The sequence below is a fragment of the Arvicola amphibius genome, chromosome 6 (assembly GCF_903992535.2).
Source record: "Arvicola amphibius chromosome 6, mArvAmp1.2, whole genome shotgun sequence".
Lineage (NCBI taxonomy): Eukaryota > Metazoa > Chordata > Mammalia > Rodentia > Cricetidae > Arvicola > Arvicola amphibius.
In genome coordinates, this window is record NC_052052.2 from 26107145 (window position 1) to 26129625 (window position 22481).

Here is a 22481-nt window from a genome sequence, read left to right on the forward strand (position 1 = left end):
CACAAACTGTATTCTTTTAAATACTGCCTGGCCCATATTAGTTTCAGCCTCTTTTTGTCTAATTCTCACATCTCTTGCTTTAACCCATATCTAATAATCTGTGTAACACCATGAATGGTGTCTTACCAGGAAATATTCAGCATCTCTGACCTGGCAACTGGCTTCATCGCATCTCTCTCCCTGAGCAGAGGCATGGCAGTCTGTCTAACTTAGGAGAGGCATAGCATCTGACTGAGCCATCTACCTCACTTCCTTCTTCCTGTTCTGTCTACTCCGCCCATCTAAGGGCTGGCCAATCAAATGGGCCAGGCAGTTTCTTTATTAGCCAATGAGAGTCCTCCATCAGTGTTGGGTTTGTTATTTGTTGGGGTGTTTTGTGTTTTCACTTTATTTTTTTAAAAAAGAAAACAAACTATCTTTTTTTCATTTTACATTCCAATCCCAGTTCCTACTCTCTCCCCTCCTCCCATTCCCTCCACCTACTCCCCCCCACTCCCCTGCCATTGTTTTGTTTTTGGTTTTTTTTGAGACTGGGTTTCTCTGCATAGCCCTGGCCTCCTGAAGCTCCCTTTGTGTACTAGGCTAACGTTGAACTCATAGATCTGTATTTTAAAAAATAAAATAAAAAGTTTTAAAATACCTTCCTAAGTGCTGACGATGTAACTCCCTTGATATAATGTTTACTAGTACACGTGAAGACCTGGATTTGGTCCTCAATACCACATGAAATGAGTGTGGGGTGCACACCTGTAATCCCAACATTCAGGAGGTGGAGGCAAGAGAATCAGGAGTTCAAGGTCATCCTTGACTACAAAGCCAGTCTACATGGGACTATCTCAAAAGATAAGTAAATAAAATAATAAAACTACTTCTCTCTGAAAAGAATATTTTATTGCTCTGGGTTCTAAATGGCTCTAGAAATTGGTGTGTGTGGGTGGGTGTGGGTGTGTTTCTGTCTGTTATGCATGTCTACACTTTGTGTGTACAGGTATGAAGGACAAAAGTCAGCTCCGGGATCTGGGCCTCTGCTCTGAATGTGGAGCTTGCCTTTCAGCTGGTCTGACTGGCCAGAGGACCTGTTTGCCTCTGCTTCCCCATCTCTCCATGCTAGAGGTACTGGTGAGCGCAGCCACACCCTCACACATAGGTGCTGAGGATGAACGCAGGTCCTCATGCTTGCACAGAAAACACCTGTACCTGCTAAACCTCTCCCCAACCCGCCTCTCCTGCTTCCAAAGTAATCTCAGTCGTTTGGAATCATTTGAGCGCTTTGAGCTCACCTGGCTTTTCCACCGGAGGTTAAACAGTCATTCAGAATAAACAGGGACAGCATGAGGGGATGAGAGCTAATATGTTTTCATTTCAAATGACACATATTAATTTAAAGCTTACTTATATGTTACTACACCTCAACAGTAACACGTTGTCTGGAAAACTTTTTTTTTTTTTTTGAGATAGTGTTTTTCTCTGTAACAGCCCAGGCTGTTCCAGAACTCACTCTGTAGACCAAGTTGGCCTCAGACTCACAGAGATCTGCCTGCCTCTGCCTCCCAAGTACTGGGATTAGAAGCGTGCATCACTACCACGTAGCTAGTTTTGGTTTTTTGAGACAGTCTAACTGTAAGCAGCTCTGGCTAACATGGAACTTGCTATGTAGACTAGGCTAGCCTCAAACTCACAGAGATCTGCTGCTCTTTCCCTCACCCTACCACCACCCATGCTGGGATAGCACGGTCTGCTTAAATAAGTACTTTTTTTTTTTTTAAAAAAAAAAGGTGTTATTTGGAGAGTGTGTGTGTTCGTGTGTGTATGTGTGTGTGTGTGTGTTCACATGTGTATTCTACAACTGAGCTGCATCCCAAGCCCTTGGTTGTTTTTTTTTTTTGTTTTTTTTTTTTTTTTTTTGAGACAGAATCTAACTATGTAGCACAACTTGGCCTTGGATTTGAAATCTTTCTGCTTTCCCAAGCGTTGAACTTACAGATGTGTTCCATTCACACCCCTGTCCCAAATAATGTCTTTAAATTCAGGTATATTCTTTGTTACAGTGGTTCACATTTGTAATCCCGAAACTCAGGAGGTTGAGGCACAATTGTGAGTTCAAGGCCAGCCTAGACTACATAGCTAGACCTCAGAAAAGAACAAAAATTAAGGGGGCTGGAGAGATGGCTCAATGGTTAAGAGTATTGCCTGCTCTTCCAAAGGTCCTGAGTTCAATTCCCAGCAACCACATGGTGGCTCACAACCATCTGCAATGAGGTCTGGTGCCCTCTTCTGGCCTTCAGGCATACACACAGACAGAATATTGTATATATAATAAATAAATATTTTTAAAAAATTAAATAAGCTATCTGTCTGAGATATAGATTAGCTGCAGAGTATGTACCCAACATGAGGTCCTGGGTTCCACTTCTAGCATGGCAAATGAAAAAAAAAAAGTATGTAACATCAATTTTACCATTTTATCCCTCCAATCTTTAGGCTAATATCTTGATATACTATAGAATGGGCTGGCCTCAAACTCACAGTCCTCCCGCCTCTGCCTTCTGAGTGCTTGGATTGCAGGTATGAGCCACAATATTCAGTTCATCTTAACTATCTTGCTTTTTATTTTATTAAATGGAGTTACATAACTACGTAAGATTTTTTTGTTTCAATCAGGTACTCCTATAGACCAGGTTGGGTTTGAACTCAGTATATAGCTAGAGTGACCTCTAACCTCTGATACTCCAGCCTCCGATGACTGAGTATTGTGTTTATGCCACCACACCTAGGTTTTTTGTTTCTGTTTTTGATTTTTTAGACAGGGTCTCTCTGTGTAGCCCTGGCTGTCCTGGAAATCACTATGTAGACCAAGCTGACCTCAAATTCACAGAGAACTGGCTGCCTTTGCCTCCTGGCTGAAATTAAAGGCCTGTGCCATCAAGCCTGGCTCATTTGAACTTTTTGTTGTTTTCCATTGGATATTTATTTATTTTTTATTTTTTGAGACAGGGTTTCTCTGTGTAGCTTTGAAGCCTATCCTGGAACTCACTCTGTAGACCAGACTGGGCTCAAACTCACAGAGAGTTACCTGCTTCTGTCTTCCAAGTACTAGGATTAATGGCGTGCACCACCACCGCCTGGCATTTGAACTATTTTTTGAGTGTACATTCATTGGCATTAAGTGTATTCATATTGTTGGGCAACTATGAGCACCATCAAACCTTTCTATATTCCCCAACTGAAAATATTTATTGACCTGTATCTATAGAAACCTGATTGATTCAGTGAGGGGCTTGGGAAGTAGTCAAACTGATAGAGTGAGTACCTAGGAAGCCCTCGCTTTGATCCCCAGTACTACGTAAACTGGGCATGGTAATTAATACATGCCTATAATCTCGGCTCTTGGGATCATCCTCTGTTACATGGCTATACAAGACTTGTCTAAAAAGATAGGTGGTAGTATCTTTACTTTTTATTTCGATTTTTAAAAAATATTTTTGTGGGGCTGGAGAGATGGCTCAGTGGTTAAGAGTATTGCCTGCTCTTCCAAAGGTCCTGAGTTCAATTCCCAGCAACCACATGGTGGCTCACAACCATCTGTAATGAGGTCCGGTGCCCTCTTCTGGCCTTCAGGCATACACAGAGACAGAATATTGTATACATAATAAATAAATACTTTTTAAAAATATTTTTGTGTATGAGTGTTTTGCCTCCATGTGTGCCTGGTACCCTCGGAGGTCAGAAAAGGGTGTCAGATCCCCGGGACTGGACTTATAAACAATTGAGAGCCTCCTTGTGAATGCTGGCTGGCAAATGACCTCCAGTCCTCTGCAAAAGTAGCAAGGACTCTTAACTATTGAGCCGTCTCTCCAGCCCCATGCACCACAGTTTTTTCAAAAGTTTATTATTTTTGTTTTATGTGCTTTGGTGTTTTGCTTGCATGTATGGATGAGGATGCCAGGTCCTTTGGAACTGGAGTTACATGCGGCTCACAACTGTCTGCAACCACATTGAGCCATGTGTGTACTAGGAACTGAACCCACGTGCTCTGGAAGGGCAGTCAGTGCTCTAACCACCGAGCCACCTCTCCAGCCCCAGCACCACACTTTCTTTAGCCTTTTATCCGCTGATGTCACTAGGGCTGGCTCCGTTTTCTAGCTCTTGTGAGTAAAGCAGCGAGGACATGAACGTGGAAATCCGTCCGTGTGTGACTCAAGAATCCTCTGTGTCTGTACTCAGGAGTCGCATAGCTAGATCGCATGGTAGTTGTATTCTTTTTCTGTTAGTTTTTTTTGAGACAGGGTTTCTCTGTGTAATAGTTCTGCTGTCCCGGAACTTGCACTGTAGCCTAGGCTGGCCTCACTGAGATCCTCCTGCCTCTGCCTCCTGAGTACTGGAATTAGAGGCGTGGGTCACCAACGCCCGACTTTTTCTGAGGGGGGGGAGAGGGTAATTGTATTTTTTATTTTGGGGAGGGATTTTACTCTCTTAATCTCTCTCTCTCTGTCTCTGTCTCTCTCTCTCTCTCTCTGTGCATGCGCATGTGCAAGTGTGCATGTACATGTATCTGCATGAACACATGTTCAGAAATGCAGAGAACATCGTGTGTCTCCTCTATAGCTTCCCATCATTTTTTTTTTTATTTTGTTTTGTTTCTCAGGCATGGTTTCTCTATGGAATCTTGATTGTTCTGGAACTCGCTCTGTAGACCAGGCTGCCTCAAACTCAGAGATTACCTGCCTCTGCCTTCCCAGTGCTGGGATTAAAGGTGTGCGCTGTCACCATCTGACAACTCCGGCTTCTTAGACAAGTAGATTGACTGGTTAATTTCACGTAGGATAATATGCTCACACTTTGGCCATATTGTAGCTTATATTGGAATTTCCTTCCTCTTTAAGTCTTTTCAGGTATGAGGTAACACCTTGCTTTCCCTTTCCTCTGTGGACAGGATTATTCCTCCCCTTTGGCTGCTGAGAACAGTACAGCTGGGAACGTGGGTACCCGAGTCTGTTTGAGTCCTTAATCTTCAGGTCTTTTGGGCATACATCCAACAGTGGAATTACTGGGTCATATGGCAATTCTATTTTTAATGTATTGAGGAACTGCCATACCCTTTTGCATAGCAACTGTGACACTTTATACTCCTACTCTGGCAATGGGCAAAGGCACTAGCCTTTGCATACCCCTGCAAATCCATTTAATACTGACAGATAACTCCACTGGGCACAAAGAAGCAACTCACTGCGGTTTTTTGTTTGTTTGCTTTTGGTTTTTTGAGACAAGGTTTCCCAGTAGTTATGGAGCCAGTTCTGGAACTCCCTCTGTAGACCAGGCTAGCCTCGATAGAGATCCACCTGCATCTGCTTCCCTGGGTGCTGGGATTAAAGGCGTACACCACCACTGCCTGGCTGGTCTGTACTGATTGTGGTTTCTTTTTTTTTTTTTTTTTTTTGAGACAGGGTTCCTTAGCTTTGGAGCCTATCCTGGAACTTACCTTGTAGACTACTGGAACTCACAGAGATCCTCCTATCTCTGCCTCCAGAGTGCTGGGATTGAAGGGGTGCACCACCCCCACCAGGCCCTTTGCTCACTTTTAAATTAGGTTTTATAACTGGGCATGGTGGCACGTGCCTTTAATCCCAGCACTTAGCAGGCAGAGACAGGAAGGTTATTGTAAATTCCAGGTTAGCCAGGGATATATAGATGAGACTTTGTCTTTAAAAAGTATTTATTGAGCCGGGTGGTGGTGGCGCACACCTTTAATCCCAGCACTCGGGAGGCAGAGGCAGGTGGATCTCTGAGTTTGAGGCCAGCCTGGTCTACAAGAGCTAGTTCCAGGACAGGCTCTAGAAACTACAGGGAAACCCTGTCTCGAAAAACCAAAAAAAAGTATTTATTGAGGCTGGAGGGATAGTTCAGTGGTTAAGACCACTGGCTGTTCTTCCGGAGGACCTGGGTTTAATTCTCAGTATCCACACGGCAGGTCACAAACTGCCTCTAACTCTACTTCTAGGGGATCCGATATCCTCACATAAATATACATGCATGTAAAACACCAGCGCACATAAAATAAAAATAAATAAATCACTTAAAATTATTTATTAAGCCGGGCGGTAGTGGCGCACGCCTTTAATCCCAGCACTCGGGAGGCAGAGGCAGGCAGATCTCTGAGTTCGAGGCCAGCCTGATCTACAGGACAGGCTCTAGAAACTACAGGGAAACCCTGTCTCGAAAAACCAAAAAAAAATTTATTAAGTGGGCAGTGGTTCAAAGCCAGCCTAGTCTACATAGTGAGTTCCAGGACAGCCAGGGCTACACAGAAAAAGCCTATCTTAAAAACAAAAATTACTTATTACTGTGTGTGTGCATGTGTACATGTGTACTGCACATACATGAGCATTCCCATTTTCCAAGACACATATACAAAGGGCAGAGAACTTTTATGAGAAGAAAATTTTTTCTCGTCTTTACATGGATTCTGAGGATCAAACTGAGGTCGCCAGGCTTACTCAGCAAGCATTTTTAGCTGCTGAGCCATATCACCAGCCCACAAATAGAATCCCATTGTATAAGAACAGGCCAGGCAGGTGTGGTGGTACATGCCTTTAGTCCCAGCACTTGGAAGACAGAGGCAAATAGATCTCTGTGAGTTCAGGACAGCCCGGTCTACAAAGAGCATTTCAGGCCACACAGTTGAGGCTCTGTCTCAACTGTACCCCGCCCCCCAAAATTCCCAGTCCATATAATAGGTTGTCTCTACCTGCTGGATGTATGGTTTCTTTGTGTATTCTTGGTTATCCTGGAACCCCGGAACTCACTATGTAGACCATGCCAGCCTTAGATTTAGAGATTGGCCTGCCTCTGCCTCCCTAGGGCTGGGGTTAAAGGCTGACTTGAATGTCTTTCCAGAACCCTTAACTCAAGTCTGAACTTAGAAAGTCCCTTCCAGAGAATAGAACCAGAAGTCACTAGCCACCCAAGCCGGACTAGGGGATCACCTTTGTTCCTGTGTCACCTCAGCTCTGAGTCTGTCTCCTGGGTCATCATCTAACCCAGGAAGCCATCATTTCTACCATCCTAGAAAGAGCACCAGGCCTTCTCCGGTCTAGCCTCTGCACTACGTCCACAGGATGCCTGGGGTCACTCCTTAGATCCCTCCCACCATCCTCACTGCCCTCAGAATAAAAGGCTGGCATGATGGAACAGCATCCACGGGCTTCTTACCTGTGTGTTTCCAAGCTGCACTCAAGATCCCTGGACAGGGACTGGGACAATAGCTCAATGGGCAAAGTGCTTGCTTGCCCTGAAAGCATCAGATACTAGAGTTCAAAGCCCCAGAATCCATACTAAGGTTGGACACAGTAGAACATCCATCTAAAATTATAGTGCTTTTATGGTAAGAGTGGAGGCAGAGACGGGAAGGTCCCTGGAAACTCACGGCCAACCAGCTACTCTGCAATATGCAGGAATGAACAAGGAAGGGACCCTGTCTCAAACAAGGTGAACAATAAGAACAGACTCTTCAAATGACCTCCACACGTGCTACAGCATGTGTCTGCACACACGTATGCACATACTCATACGCTCACGAAGACTCCCCTCCAAGTCTCCAAACCTTTGACGATCTGTCCCTGTAACTGGACACCACCTGCCTGTCCCTAGTGTTTGGCTCAGATCTTAACTCACGCTTCTTCTAGGAGGCTCCCTAGGACCCCGGTGTCCTGGATCACCCTAGGACCACAAGCACCTCCTTGTCACAGTTTGCCTCGCAATGCTCCTCTGCCAGAATGTGAGTCATAGCGGCATCAATGATCCCGTCTGGCAAGCCACATCGTCCTTCCCAGCCGGCCAAGTGTTGGCATGCAGTAGGCTCTGTCCCTGTGCAATAAAGGACAGACAAAGAAACATGAGCAACACAATGGCAGCCAGAAGAGGCTGCAGAGCCTGGACATGCGCAGGCTACTAGAGTTTCTGTTGGGCACCGTACGGAAGGGGAAGATGTTGCCGCGTATCCTGGAAGAGAGGCAGGGATTGTGGTGAGTCAGGAAGCTTGCTTTCTCTCCTGCGTGATAAGAAACTACCGCTGCAGAAAACTGACTGTGGGGAAGGAGCCGTAGAAGCCAGTGTGCACGGGTGTGTGTGTGTGTGTGTGTGTGTGTGGCCAGGCTGGAGGCAAGTGGGCAGGGATGAAGCTGCGGTCAGAAAGTTCTCAGGTTCCACCCCCAAATCTGCAGCAATGCTGAGTCCTCTGGAAGAGGTTAAGTTAAGCCAGGTTAGGGAGATGGCTCAGCAGATGGAAGCTCTAGCCATGTGAGCATACCATGGCCTCTCTGGAAGTCAGAGAACAACTTTCTGTTCCCAGAATCCACTTAAACAAACCAATGCTGCCAGGCGGTGGTGACACAGGCCTTTAATCCCAGCACTCGGGAGGCAGAGGTAGGTAGATCTCTGAGAGTCTGAGGCTAGCCTGGTCTAATGAGAGAGTTCCAGGACAGCCAGGGAAACACAGAGAAATCCTGTCTCAAAATAAATAAATAAAAATAAAACAACAAACAAACAAACAAACAAAAAAAGCCCAACGCGGTTGTATGTATCTGTAGTTTCAGCATTTCTAAACAAGACTGGAGGTAGAGACACAGTTCCCAGGAGCTTTCAGGCCCCCTAGCCCGGAAAACACATCCCAGCACCGGAAACAGAAGAGGCCCTAGTTTAGCAAGGGGCAGGGTGAGAACTGACTTCCAGCCTGGATTGTGTAGCACACCTGCACCCTCTCACACATAAACAAACAAACAGAAATTCTTTGGAGACAGGATCTTACTTTGTAGCCGTGGCTAGCCTAACTCATAGAGATCCACTTGCCTTTGCCTCCCGAGGGCTGGGATTAAGAGTGTGTGCCACCATGCTGGGCACAAATAAATCTTTCTTTAAGTAGAAATAATGTCAATGAGGGCTGGAGAAATGGCTCAGTGGTTAAGAGCATTGACTGCTCTTCCCAAGGACCCAGGTTCAATGCCCAACACCCACAGGGCAGCTCACAAGTGTCTGAAAATCCAGTTCTAGGGGATCCGACACCTTCACACCAATGCACATAAAATAAAGTTAAATAAACCATAAAAAAATTAAAAAAATAATGCCAATGAGAAGGCTCAGCTGGTAAAGATGATCCATGAAACCTGCCAATCTGAATTCTATCCCTGAGACCCACATGAAGGTAAAAGGAGAACACGGACTCCATAAATTATCCTGACTTCCACACGCAAGCCATGGCAGGCACGCCCGTGTACACACACACAATAATAAATAAAATAAGGGGTAGGGAGCTGGTTCAGCAGTTAAGAGGATCTGCTTACCAATCCCTTTACCTACAGGGCAGCGCAGATTGTTAACTCCCGTTCTAGAGGGTCTAGTGCCCTCTTCTGGTTACCTCTGGTATTGCATGCATGTAGTATACAGACATACACGCACACAAAACATCCATACACTTATAAAAATTTAAATTTAAGTGAAAATAATAAAAGAAAATAGATCTTCTGAAGTTGTCCTATCCCCAATGTGAGCAGTGTTAGACACGTTCCCTGTGTCCCCACCTATAGCTACTAAAAAGAAAAAAGAACAAAAGCCATGGAACAAACTATGGAACAGATTGATGGTTCCCCACTAGGACTGCAGAACTGAACACATTACAAGCGTTCTGCTGGGCTATGGCAGCGCACATCTTTAATCCCAGCACTCAGGAAGCAAAGTCAGGTGGATGCCTAAATTCGAGGCCAGCCTGGTCTACAGAGTGAGTCCCAGGACAGACAGATCTACACAGAGAAACCTGTCTCCAAAAGACAAACAAAAAACAACATCCCAAGTGCTCCAGGTAGACATGATGGCACAGAGAAGTAATCCTGGTATTCAGGATCTGAGGAGAATCTTCAGGAGAATTTCAAATTCAAGGCCAGTTTGGGCTGGTCTAAATAAGCTGGAATTTGATTTGTAGACCAGGCTAGCCACAACTCACAGAGATCTGCCTGCCCCTCTCACCCGAGTGCCAGGGTAAAAGGTGTGTATTACCATGCCTGGACTTTTTTTTTTTTTAAAGACCTCAGGTTGGCCTTGAACTTTAAATTTTCCTACCTCTGCTTCCCAAGTGCAGATATATAGGCATGCACAACCACGGGCTGGGATATACTTGAATAAAAAAAATCTAGAGGGCTGGAGAGATGGCTCAGAGGTTAAGAGCACTGGCTGCTCTTCCAGAGGTCCTGAGTTAAACTCCTAACAACCACAAGATGACTCACAACCATCCATAATGAGATCTGGAGCCCTCTTCTGGCCTGCAGGCATACATGCAGACAGAACACTGTATACATAATCAATAAGTAAATCTTTAAAAAAAAAAAAACTAAACTGAGTATAGTGGCTCAAACCAGAACTGGGGAGGCAGAGGCAGGCTGATCTGTGTGAGTTTGAGGCCACTGGTCTATAGAGCAAGTTCCAGGCCAGCCAAGGCTACACAGAGAAACCTTGTCTTGAAAAACAACAACAACAAAAAAAAAACAACAAAAAATCATTTGTTACTTTCATGAAAAGTGGGGAAAAAAATTTTTTTCTGAAAAGTAAATAAAGTACTTTTCTACTTTACTGACCCCAGAATCCTGTACCTTTTTTTATTTTTGTTGTTTTTTTTGACGCAGGATTTCTCTGTCTGTCTGTCCTGGAACTAGCTCTTGTAGACCAGGCTGGCCTCGAACTCACAGAGATCCACCTGCCTCTGCCTCAGGCCTTAGGTCTTTTGACTCTAGAGGGTACTAGGCTCAGTGGCAGTCATGAGTTTGGTGTCACTTGCCACCTAGGGTGGGGCCAAGATCGAGAAGCTAGCCAGTCTCCACCTGTTTGTAACAGCTATTAGACTAGGCTGAATGAGGAATTCAGAGAGCTGGTGTGTGTGTGGGTGTGTGTGGGTGTGTGTGTCCGGGCGGGTGGGGGGGAGGTCAATGGAGAGGGCGTGGAGGGCACAGTTGTAGGTCCTGGGGTTGTGGGCCTGGCTACAGCGCCAGGCCTCTCAGAGGGCCCTCACAGTTAGGGAAAGATGGGGTGGATGGGAAGAGTGGAGACCTTCCAGGGTTCCACCCACCCCCTTTGCCTTCCACTTGGCCCAGCTCCCAGGCAAAGGTCGCTGGAGCGATTTTGGTGGGTGAGGAGTGCGCATGCCCAAGGCGTAGGCTAGCCTCATCACAAGGATCCTACCAGAACAGATGGCAAGATGCAGAGTGAGAAACAGAGACCAGATAAACAGAAGGACAAACAGGGACATCACCAATGAGACGGACAACAGAAGCAGGTCAGAGACTAAATAAGATTTAAAAGAAAAATGGATATTGTTGCTGGGGGGCCCCGGCGGCCTTGTGTCCTTTAGGATTTGCCTTGTAAGAGTTTCTCTTCACTGCATTCGGTTCCTAGTGTCTCTGGCCCTATTGACTTTGGAACAGGATATTCTTAGGTCAGGAGAGAAGGCTGTTCATCTTCTTCAGACCACATGCAAGGAATTTGCCCTCCACACTCCTGTTGCCACAACAACAAAAGTGTCTCAAGCCTTCACTGCTTCCTGTGGGTAGATAAATGCGATCTATCCACTTCCTGATGCCTAGGGCAGCCTCACGCTCCTGCTTCTATGCCTTCTCTGCTGAGATGGACTCAATCCCTTTGGACGTGTAAGCCACAATAAACCCTATCTATAAAAACAAATAAACAAATACAACAAAACCACCTCCAAATCTCAGATGTCCCTGAGAAAGCTCTGCCACAGAACTCTCCTGTCCATGGTCATTCATATTTGCTCCCAGAATAAACTATACCTTATCCCCTTTGAAGAGAGAACTGTTCCATGCCAACAACTATGCAATGCAAAACCCAAGCTGGCCAGGCAGTGGTGGTGCATGCTTGCCTTTAATCCCAGCACTCGGGAGGCAGAGGCAAGTGGATCTTTGTGAGTTTGAGGCTAGCCTGGTCTATCTGGTCTATAGAGCTAGTTCCAGGACAGCCAGGCTACAGAGAAATCCTGTCTAAAAAAAAAAAAAAAAACAAAAAACAACACCCAAGGTGGGTTGGGTTTATTTTGGGGGGGATTCCAAGACAGGGTTTCTCTGTGTAGCCTTGGCTATCCTAGAACTCACTCTGTAGACCAGACTGATCTCAAAATCAGAGATCTGCCTACTCTGCCTTCCAAGTGCTGGGATTAAAGGTACACGCCCCCACTGCCAGACCAAAAGTCCATTTTCATTCCTTCTGGAAAGGATAGCAGTGCATTCTGTGATGTACTGGGACATGCTGTTTGAGAGAAGAAAGATGAGCCCTGGGGTGTGTGTTCAAGGTACTTATAGCAACAAACATACATTTTTGGGGGAACATCATTTTAAGGTATGTTTCTTGTCTTGGAACTAGCTCTTATAGACCAGGCTGGGCTCGAACTCACAGAGATTCGCCTTCCTCTATCTCCCGAGTGCTGGGATTAAAGGTGTGTACTAACACTGCCCCGGCTAAGGTGTGTTACTTTTGTTTATGCTGTATTTGTTAACTCTTGTGAAGACTTTGCCTGTCTACCTGATGTTTACCAGATGGTTCTAATAAAGAGCTGAATGGCCAATAGCAAGGCAGGAACAAGGATAGGCGGGGCTGGCAGGCTGAGTGGATAAACAGGTGAATCAGGGAAGAGGCGGAGCAATGAGAGACGAGGGAGAGGAGGATATCAGGGCCCAGCCACCCAGCCACCCAGCAAGCCACAAAGAAGTAAAGAAAGACATACGGAAACAGAGAAAGGTAAAAGCACAGAGGCAAAAGGTAGTTGGGACAATTTAAGAAAAGCTGGCAAGAAACAAGTCAAATTAAGGCCAGGCATTCAAAACTAAGAATAAGCCTCCATGTGTGATTTATTTGGGAGCTGGGTGGTGAGCCCCCAAAAAAGCCAAGAGAGTAAAAAAAAAAAAATCACACAACATATATTTTGCTTGTTGCTTGATCCATATAGTAACAGCAAATGAGAAGGTCATGATCACTCAGGAGTTGGAGGTAGGCAAATGAGGTGGTCATGGTCACTCCGGAGTTGGAGGTAGGTAATGAGGTGGTCATGGTCAGCTTCGGCTGTTTTTAATCTCCTTCAGTCATTGTAAATCAGCTGGTCTACTGGAAACTCTGCTACGCAGGCTGCTGGGAAACTCAGTCACAGCGAGGTTTGGGAGTTCACATGTGCTGCATACTGATGATGTGGGGGGGGGGGGCAGGGTGCTTTCCAGGACAAGGTTTGTAGAAATTTGTAGAAGTTTGTAGAAGCCAATGTCAAACCATCAGCCTGAAGTACTCTAGGTGGGGCTGGGAAGAGGTGAACATAGTATAGTACCTGTGTAGGGGTCACACCACCTACAAGTGAACCACAACATCAAGAGCTCTGATAATTCCAGGCTAGTGGCATACACCTATAATCCCAGAGATAGGAAGATGCTGGTTCAAGGCCAGCCTAGGATATATAAGGAGACCCTGTCTCAAATTACAAGGATAATTGATCATAGGATAAGAAAGGAGGGCCATTGAGATGGCTCTATGGTAAAGGCGCCTGCTAACAAGCTTTACTACCTGAGTTTGATCCCCAGGACCCATATGGTGAAAGGAGAGAACCGACTCCTACAAATTGTTCTTGACCTCCACACAGGACCTGAGTTCAGTTCCCAGCACCCATCCTGGAATAGCAACCACTGGTAACCCCAGCTCAAGGAGCTCCAACACCTTCTTTTGACTTCCACAGGCATGTACACACATGGCATACCATCATAAACACACACACACACACAAGCAGCATAGAAAAACTCTGTCTCAAAAACAAAATAAAAATAGTAAAATAATTAGGAAGTGATACACCAAGTATTATCTTTGGGTATATAATTTATACAAGTGCTCTTTCTGCATGTACACATTTATGTTAGAAGAGGGCATCAGATCCTACTACAGATGGTTGTGAGCCACCATGTGATTGCTGGGAATTGAACTCAGGACCTCTGGAAGAGCAACCACTACTCTTAACCGCTGAGCCATCTCTCCAGCCCCCTTTAGATACATTTTTTTTTGGTTTTTCGAGACAGGGTTTCCCTGTAGTTTCTAGAGCCTGTCCTGGATCTAGCTCTTGTAGACCAGGCTGGTCTCGAACTCAGAGATCCACCTGCCTCTGCCTCCCGAGTGCTGGGATTAAAGGCGTGCGCCACCACCGCCCGGCTTTGCTTTTTTATTTTATTTTATTTTTTGACAGGGTTTCTCTGTGTAGCCCAGGCTGTCCTGGAACTCGGTACTGTAGACCAGGCTGATCTCAAACTCAGAGATTCACCTGTTTCTGCCTCCTGAGTCCAGGAATTAAAGGCACGTGCCACCACTGCCCGGCATGATTATAAATTTATAATTTACTTACAGGTTTTGGTGTCAGACCTGAGTTTCCATTTATAGCCTTCCCTTCTCCTTACCCTCATTCTTCCTGTTAAACAAAGAGCCTCAAGCGTATTAGACAAGTGTTCCATCCAAGAACTACACCCCATCCTCCCTTGATTGCTTTCAACTTTGTGGCTCCAGGAAGCAACTTTTCTTCTCATATATGAAACAGGACAGGTGTCTTGCAAGATCCCTATTCCTCTGAAGCACAGTGTACAGTAATTCCTGTGGAGTTCTCCAGCTCAACTAGTTAGGGGAAGGCGTAATTGTTACCCAACTCCTTCCTCCTGGATCTGCTTGGTTTAATCAGTCTTCTTTGATTTTGGGAGACAGGGCTTCTCTGCATAGCCCTGGCTGTCCTGGAGCTTGCTCTGTAGATTAGTCTTGATTTCGAACCCTGCCTCCTGAGTGCTGGGATTAAAGGCATGTACCATCACCCCCTTGCTAAATTTGTTTTTTCAGATTAAAGGCCTGTGCCACCACCGCCTGGCGCAATTTTTCTTAACTTCTGAGCCATCTTTTCAGATCCTTACAGCCTTTTAAAAACTTCTACATGGCCGATTAATGGCTTAAAACTTCAGCATTGAGGAGAGGTTGGAATGTTGCAGGCCCAGAGTCTGCTTCATTATCCTGGGCTATCTGTAGCCCCCATTCCTTGCTCACGCCTATGTCTGACCTAATATCCTGTAACTCACAGATAAAATTTTTGGAAATGTACTAACCTAACAACGCCCTTCTTTTTACTTATTAAAGGCTAATAGCATCCAAAGATAGCATCTGAGGCCTAGAGCGGCTATCTTCCCATTTTTCTGTAACTGCCTACATAATATTTACACCAATGTTTTGAAGCATCTTTTGATTTGTGACTTTCTTCTGTTACTATAAAAACTTCAAACTGTGTTACTTCAAACTGTGGGGTTGGAGAGATGGCTCAGAGGTTAAGAGCATTGCCTGCTCTTCTAAAGGTCCTGAGTTCAATTCCCAGCAACCACATGGTGCCTCACAACCATCTGTAAAGGAGTTTGGTGCCCTCTTCTGGCCTGCAGGCATAAACACAGACAGAATACTGTATACATAATAAATAAATAAATTAAAAAAAAAAACCTTCAAACTGTTACCAAGTTGGAACTTGGAATTTGGGGTGATCTAAACCTGTCTTCCCTGTCCATGGTCATTCAGTTTGCTCCCAGAATGAACTGTACCTTACCCACTCTGAAGAGAGAGCTTTCTTTTACTGACAACTATGCAACGTCTCTATTACTCAAGGACAGAGACAGTGACAAAGACAGCTGGATTCTTGTTGGTTTTCTTAGATGGGTGTACTTAACTTTACACACAGACCAATCTGGAAGCCCTTGTTGGCTCTGGAATAACCCAGCTCCAAGTCTCCTGGAGGCTGGCCTTAAACAATAGCCTCAGCTGGTAGATGTCTTCTGGTGCCTAGCAACATCTGGTTTTGGCCTGGCAACCCCTAAGCCTTCAGCAACGGTAGTCCCTACCCCCAGGCAGGAAGGAGGAAACACACCCACGTCAAGGAAACCGGAATACAAATGAAAAATTAAAGATCATCCCCGTGTGCATGTGCCGACAACTGGCAGACCAGCTCTGAGCTGAGAAAACAGGATAGGAGAGGGGACACACTTGCCCCCTAGACCTCAAGAAAGACATCCTGGCTTACCTGGAGGAAACCCGAACACAGTACACTGAAGTAGGTAAGAAGTCCGCTCTAGGCTAGTGACCAGCAAGGGACCACCTTCCCAGAGAGAGTTCCTGCAACTTCTCGTGCTTCCTAACTGGTTTGGAGTGAAGTCACATGACTAATGGGGGGTTGCCTGGATCTCGTATGGCAGTTGTCCTATTTTTTTTTTTTTGTTTGCTTTTTGTTTTACAAGACAGGGTTTCTTTGTGAAGTCCTGGCTGTACTTGGACTTGCTCTGTAGACTGGCTGGCCTTGAACTCAGAAATCCACCTGCCTCAGCTTTCCAAGTGCTGGGAATAAAGGAGTGCACCACCACAGTCTGGCCAGTTGTGCTATTTTATTTTATTTTATTTTATTTTTGGTTTTTCGAGACAGGGTTTCCCTGTAGTTTCTAGAGCCTGTCCTGGAACTAGCTCTTGTAGACTAGGCTGGCCTCGAACTCAGAGATCCTCCTACCTCTGCCTCCCGAGTGCTGGGATTAAAGGCGTGCGCCACCACCGCCCGGCTCAGTTGTGCCATTTTATACAGAGAAAACTAACCCGAGGTCAGAGAAGACTCATTTGCCTGAAGTCATTCTGCTAAAGAAGTAGTCAAGGCTGGAATACCAACTCAGGTAGGACACCAAAGCCTATGCATTGTATTGTGTGACTTTCATCACGTGTCCCTGCCTGTCCTCAGGTTATCTCCCTAGCCTTTCTAAACCTTAGCCTTTATATCCTCTTCATAAAAGAAGGCAGGGAAGGATAGCAACATGAAGTTGCTAAGGAACTTCAAACTGACAATGTGTTTCTGTGATGAGACATTAACCTGGTGGAGCAGGATGAAAGAACTCACAGAAGCAGGGAGGGACCAAGGAAAAGTCCAAAGGGACCTATTATTACCAATTTGTGTTTATCCATTGCTGAGCTCTGGGAAGATGAGTTCTTCCTTCCCGGAAGCTGGCTTGCTGTTGATGAAACAGGCATGTGATAGGTCATTTTAACACTCGTGGGACTGAGCGGAATCAGTGGCTTTGCTGTGCTTTAGTTGATGCCAGGCCTAGCGATATTCAGACCTCAAACTCACTTGAGGCCACAGGGCTACTCCCTGTACTGTTCTGTTTGGATTTTCCTGAATTCATATATTTGCTTTTGAGACAAGGTCTTACTGTACAGTCCTGGAAGTCACTATGTAGGTCAGGCTAACCTCAAACTTGCCGTAATCCTCCTCCTACCTCAGTTTCTTTTCTTTTTTTTTCTTTCTTCCTTTCTTTTCTTTTTTTTCCTTTTTTGGTTTTTCAGGACAGGGTTTCTTTGTGTAGCTCTGGTTGTCCTGAAACTCACTCTGTAGACTATGCTGGCCTTGAACTAACAGAGATCCCCCTGCCTCTGCCTCCTGATGGCTGGGATTTAAAGTTGTTCACTACCACTGTTATTATTAAACAATTTAATAAATCTTTAAAAATTTAATTTTATGGCCGGGCGGTGGTGGCGCACGCCTTTAATTCCAGCACTCGGGAGGCAGAGGCAGGCGGATCTCTGTGAGTTCGAGACCAGCTTGGTCTACAAGAGCTAGCTCCAGGACAGGCTCTAAAGCTGCAGAGAAACCCTGTCTCGAAAAACCAAAAAAAAAATTTAATTTTATGTGTTATTTTAAAAGTTTACCCTTTTTTTTTCTCTGAGCATCTAGCATAAAGCCTGGCTGTGCTGACCTATTTTATGTCACTTGACATAAGTCAGAGTCATTTGGGAAGACCAAACCTCCACTGGAAAATGTCCCCACCAGACTAGCCTGTGGTACATTTATGATTGATGATTGATGTGGGAGGGTCCAGCTCACTGAGGGCAAATGCTAACCCTGGTCAAGTTGTCTTTGGCGCGATCAGAAAGCAGGATGAATGAGCCGCTGGGAGCAAGTCAGTAAGCAGCACCCCTCCACGCATGTGCTTCAGGTCCTACCTCCTGATTCCTGTACGCCTTGAGTTCCTATGTTGACTCCCCTCACAGATAGAGTCACATGAGTTGTAAGTTGAAACAAACCCTTTTCTCCCCAAGTTTGGTTATGGTGTTTTATCACAGCAATAGAAACCCTAAAACGCTAGCCTATGGTACCATATATATATGTATGTATGTATGTATGTTTGGCCACCACCATATGTCTGTGTCTCATGGACATGCAGTGCCTGGGGATGCCACAAGAAAGAATGGGGAATGGGGAGCCGGGCGGTAAGACAGGGTCTTTTGTAGCCCAGGCTCCTCAAACTTACTTTTGCTGTTTCTTCTGATCTCCCTGCTTCTAACGCTATCTCCACTGTGTATAATCATGCCCACCCAGATTTATGAGGCACTAGAGATGGAAATCAGAGCTTTGTGGATGCTAGCCAGGCACTCTTACCAACTGAATGGCATCCCTAGCCCTGAGACCCCACCTTTAAAAGGGAGGTGGGGCTGGTGACATGGCTTCGTGGTTTTTCTTTTTTTTCTTTCTTTTTTTTTTTTTTTTTTTTGGTTTTAGAGACAGGGTTTCCCTGTAGTTTCTAGAGCCTGTCCTGGAACTAGCTCTTGTAGACCAGGCTGGCCTCGAACTCAGAGATCCGCCTGCCTCTGCCTCCCGAGTGCTGGGATTAAAGGTGTGCGCCACCACCGCCCGGCGGCTTCGTGGTTTTTAAGACCATTGGCTACTATTCCAGAGAACCCAGGTTCAATCCCCAGTTCTAGGGAACCCCATTCTTTCTTGTGGCATCCCCAGGCACTGCATGTCCATGAGACATAGACATACATATATGGTGGTGGCCAAACATCCATATACATAAAACAAACAATTTAAAATTTTGAAGATGAGGGCAAGTAGTGAGGTGCCAAGTTGAAGACCCAAGTTTGATCCCTGGAACCACACGATGGAAGGAGAGGAGTGACTCTGACTTGCACAGGTTGTCCTGACCTCCAGTGTGTGCTGTGGTACAGGTGCATCTGCTCCGTATATAAATACATGTAAAATAAAAACTTAAAAAAGTGCTAAATTGTTCTTTCCCTTGCGAGGAGCTCAAAGCCTCGTAAAGAATGCAAACACAAGAGCTGGGCAGTGGTGGCCCATGCCTTTAACTCCAGCACTTGGGTGGCAGATCTCCAAGTTTAAGTCTAGTCTGAGTGAGCTCCAGGACAGCAAGGCTACCCAGAGAAACCTAGTCTTGGAAAAAAGAAAGAGAGAGAGAGGAGAGAGAGAGAGAGAGAGAGAGAGAGAGAGAACAACCACCAACAACCAACCGAAGAATGCTAACACACAAATAACTACAAGTCAACTAGAAAATGCTCTATTGGGGGGAAGGAGAGCACAGTTATAGACAGCTTAATATTCCTGTGGGAAACCAGGGTGCATAATGGCCCCCAAACATTTAGAAGTGAGTTAAATGGCTCAAAGAATGGAATAATGGAAAGGTCACATGACCTTAGTGGATCAGTGGAGGAGAGACGATCCACTGAGACTGACTGGATAAGAAAGGGTTAAAACTGGACCCATGGGATAGTCTGGACCAGATGGTACTCATCCAAGTTACCACTGTGTTTGCAGTAGTTTGCACTGGGCATGGCACCCAGCAAACCTGTGAGCTGAAAATTAAATTGAAAACGAATGACTCATGAGGTACTACACAGTACACTGCTGGAAGGAGATGCTCCAGGAGGAGAGTGTGAGCATGGAAGGATGCTGCTGAGGCCGGGGAGCTTTGGGTCCAGTGCTTGACAACATCTCTCTCCTGGCAAGCAGATTATGGATGTGTATTTTGTCTATTTTGACCTGGTGTATGCAGAAATCCATCAAAAATCATCTCCGTTCTCAAAGAGCTCAGTCTGGTAGGGACAAAACATATATTTTGTGGAGTAGCTGGAAATGCACGATGGAAAAGGTGACATCTGAACTCTGACGTGCAGACTTCACTAAGGCAGTAACTGCAGAGGAAGCCGGCTGCAAAACCCCGATCAAATTTGGGTTTTACAGAGCCTGGGGGCTCACATCTGAGAGCACAGCAATCACGAAACCGAGACAGGAAAGGCTGCCTTGGTTTTGGACAGCCTAGGGTACAGAGGAAGATTCTATCCCAAAAATAAAAGTTTAGGAAAAGAAAGCCGGACGGCGAAGAGCTAGCTCCAGGACAGGCTCCATAGCTACAGAGAAAATTTGTCTCGGAAAACAGAAAAAGAAATCAGCCGGGCGGTGGTGTCACATGCCTTTAAACCTAGCACTTGGGAGGCAGAGATGGGTGTGTCTCTGAATTCGAGGCCAGCCTTTTTTTTCCAGCGCAAGTTCCAGGACAGCTAAGGCTACACAAAGAAACCCTATCTCGAAAACCAAACATCATCTGAAACGCACACTCCAGTAATTCACTTTCCAGGCCGTTTATTGTTCAAAAGGTACCAACATTCGAAGCAGAAGCGGGCGGATCTCTGTGAGTTCGAGGTTAACCTGGTCTACAAGAGGTAGTTTCAGGGCATCCACGGCTGTACAGAGAAACCCTGCCTCCGAAAACGAAACACAAAACAAAAACCTCTCTGGGCTCCCACGGTCAAGAAGCGGGATGGGAGGCGGCTGTTGGAGAGAGAGCTCTGTGCAGCCGGGCTTCCGAGTCCCCCGAGGTCACACGATCAAAACAGCTCTTCTCCACTTTCCCTTGTGCTTTTGGGACTCCTGGTGCTCATTAAGTGCCTCCCAACAACTCTGTGAAACATGAATCACGAATCTCACTTTATACCTAAACGATTTGCTCAAGGTCACAAAGCGGGAGAAGGCATGGTGGAGAATGAAAGCCAAGTCTCCTGGTGGCCACCAGCCGGGAGCGGGAGAAGTCCCGAGGACGCAGGGAGGCGGGCGAGTGGGTCGGGCTCAGGCCCAGCTTCAACCTCCCGAGAAGCCGCTCCAAGATGGAGGGGGCAGTGGCGTCAGCAAGGCCCCCGCCCCTTCCGTCCACCTCCCTCCACCTCCCTCCCTCTTCCTCAGGGCCACACAGGCTATGGGGGGGAGGGGAGGGGACGCAGCGCAGCCCCCACGTGACCTTCGATCAGCGGGCGCGTGACGCAAAGCGGCGGGCCCAACGTTCGCTTTGCTTTCTGGGAAATAGAGTTCGAGAGGCCGTCCGGTGAGTCAGGAGAGGTGACTCTAGGACTACATTTCCCAGGAGGCAGCGGACCGAGGCGGTAGCCGCCGTCGTCGGAGAGCGGGGACGCGGGGCGCGCTGTCGGGCGGGGGCGAGGTTCGGGCCGGTTGTGCCGTTGCGAGACTGCGACTAGTCGTCGCTTCGGCGGGTCCAGGTGAGTGACCGCGGCGGATGAGAGTTAGGACACCTCGCCTGGTCCCCGTGTTTGTGGGTTTTTCTCTTCTCTCGGCGGCGCCTGGGCCCCGGCGAGGGTAAGGCCTAGCGTGCGGCGGCTACCCCGCGCTCTGCTGGGGCCTGCTCTGAGCGGGCCTGCTCGCTCGGCTCCTCCCCCTCCCCGCCCTTCATCGCTTCCCTCCGCTCCGGCCTAGTCCGCCGGGCTCCGGCTGTCTTCTCTCTGGAACCGCTCGCCAACTTCTTTGCACTCTGCGGGAAGGACGCCTTCCACCAACTCCACCTTTCCGCTTCCCTGGTCGGACGAAGCCCATTATTTGAATTGTTTTTCCGGGAACTCTTAAACGCCCTTCCCCCACCTCGTCTCGATTGGCCTGGTTCTGTCTTCCAGGGCGCATGTGGGGGATATAAACTAAATCTTAATATTTCCGTTTCTTGTTTGTTTTCCCCTCCCCTCCTGCCGTGTGGCCCAGAGGCGTAATCCAAATTTATTTCCCATCGGGAAAATGATGTTCCCACTTTTTCCCTTGGGTTGCAAGTGAAGCTGACTTGCGTTCCGGTGGCACTTGGCTTGAGTCCTGCTCATAAGAAGCAATTGTGTTCCGCTCCTAAAGCAGCTTTTCATTTTCTTTACCCTTCTGAGCCTTAATGGGTGGAGCTTGGCGGCGGTAGTTGGCCCGCCACACTGGTGGCCCAGAAGTTGGAAGCCATCGGTACAAGTACGCTGTTAGCGGGGAGGTTGTGAAATGGATTGAAGGGAAAACTGCCGGGAATATGGATGGCAAGGACGTTACAGGAGAGAGCCAATAAAGTGGGCCTTGCCAGCTTTTGATTTTAAATTTCAGTCCACACTTCCAGGTAGTTCAGTTTTTTTTTTTTCCTTTTTCTAAAATGGGAGTGCATAGCGCTGACAACTTTATTGGACTTTTGTAAGATTCAGTGCGATTGACTGAACCGAAGATCGCTTAGCGTCTGTTACCCGTGTATAGGCGTCTCGAATGTGGGGCCTAAGTGGAAAGCAGTATAGCATACTGTCACTTTTCGGAC

General features: G+C 46.5%; 1 protein-coding gene across 4 annotated transcripts in view; it reads left to right on the top strand.

Annotated features, from left to right (window-relative positions):
• Positions 1-21313: 21313 nt before the first annotated feature.
• The window catches only part of Thrap3 (thyroid hormone receptor associated protein 3), a 33658-nt gene continuing 32490 nt past the window's right edge, over positions 21314-22481 (top strand). For 2 of the 4 annotated variants that reach the window (XM_038332944.1, XM_038332947.1), the window contains exon 1: positions 21314-21417. The gene's annotated coding sequence lies outside the window, so the exon portion shown is untranslated. Of the gene's footprint in view, positions 21418-21992; positions 22293-22481 lie in introns of those variants that run through there. The other 2 variants (XM_038332945.1, XM_038332946.1) reach the window with 2 other exon arrangements.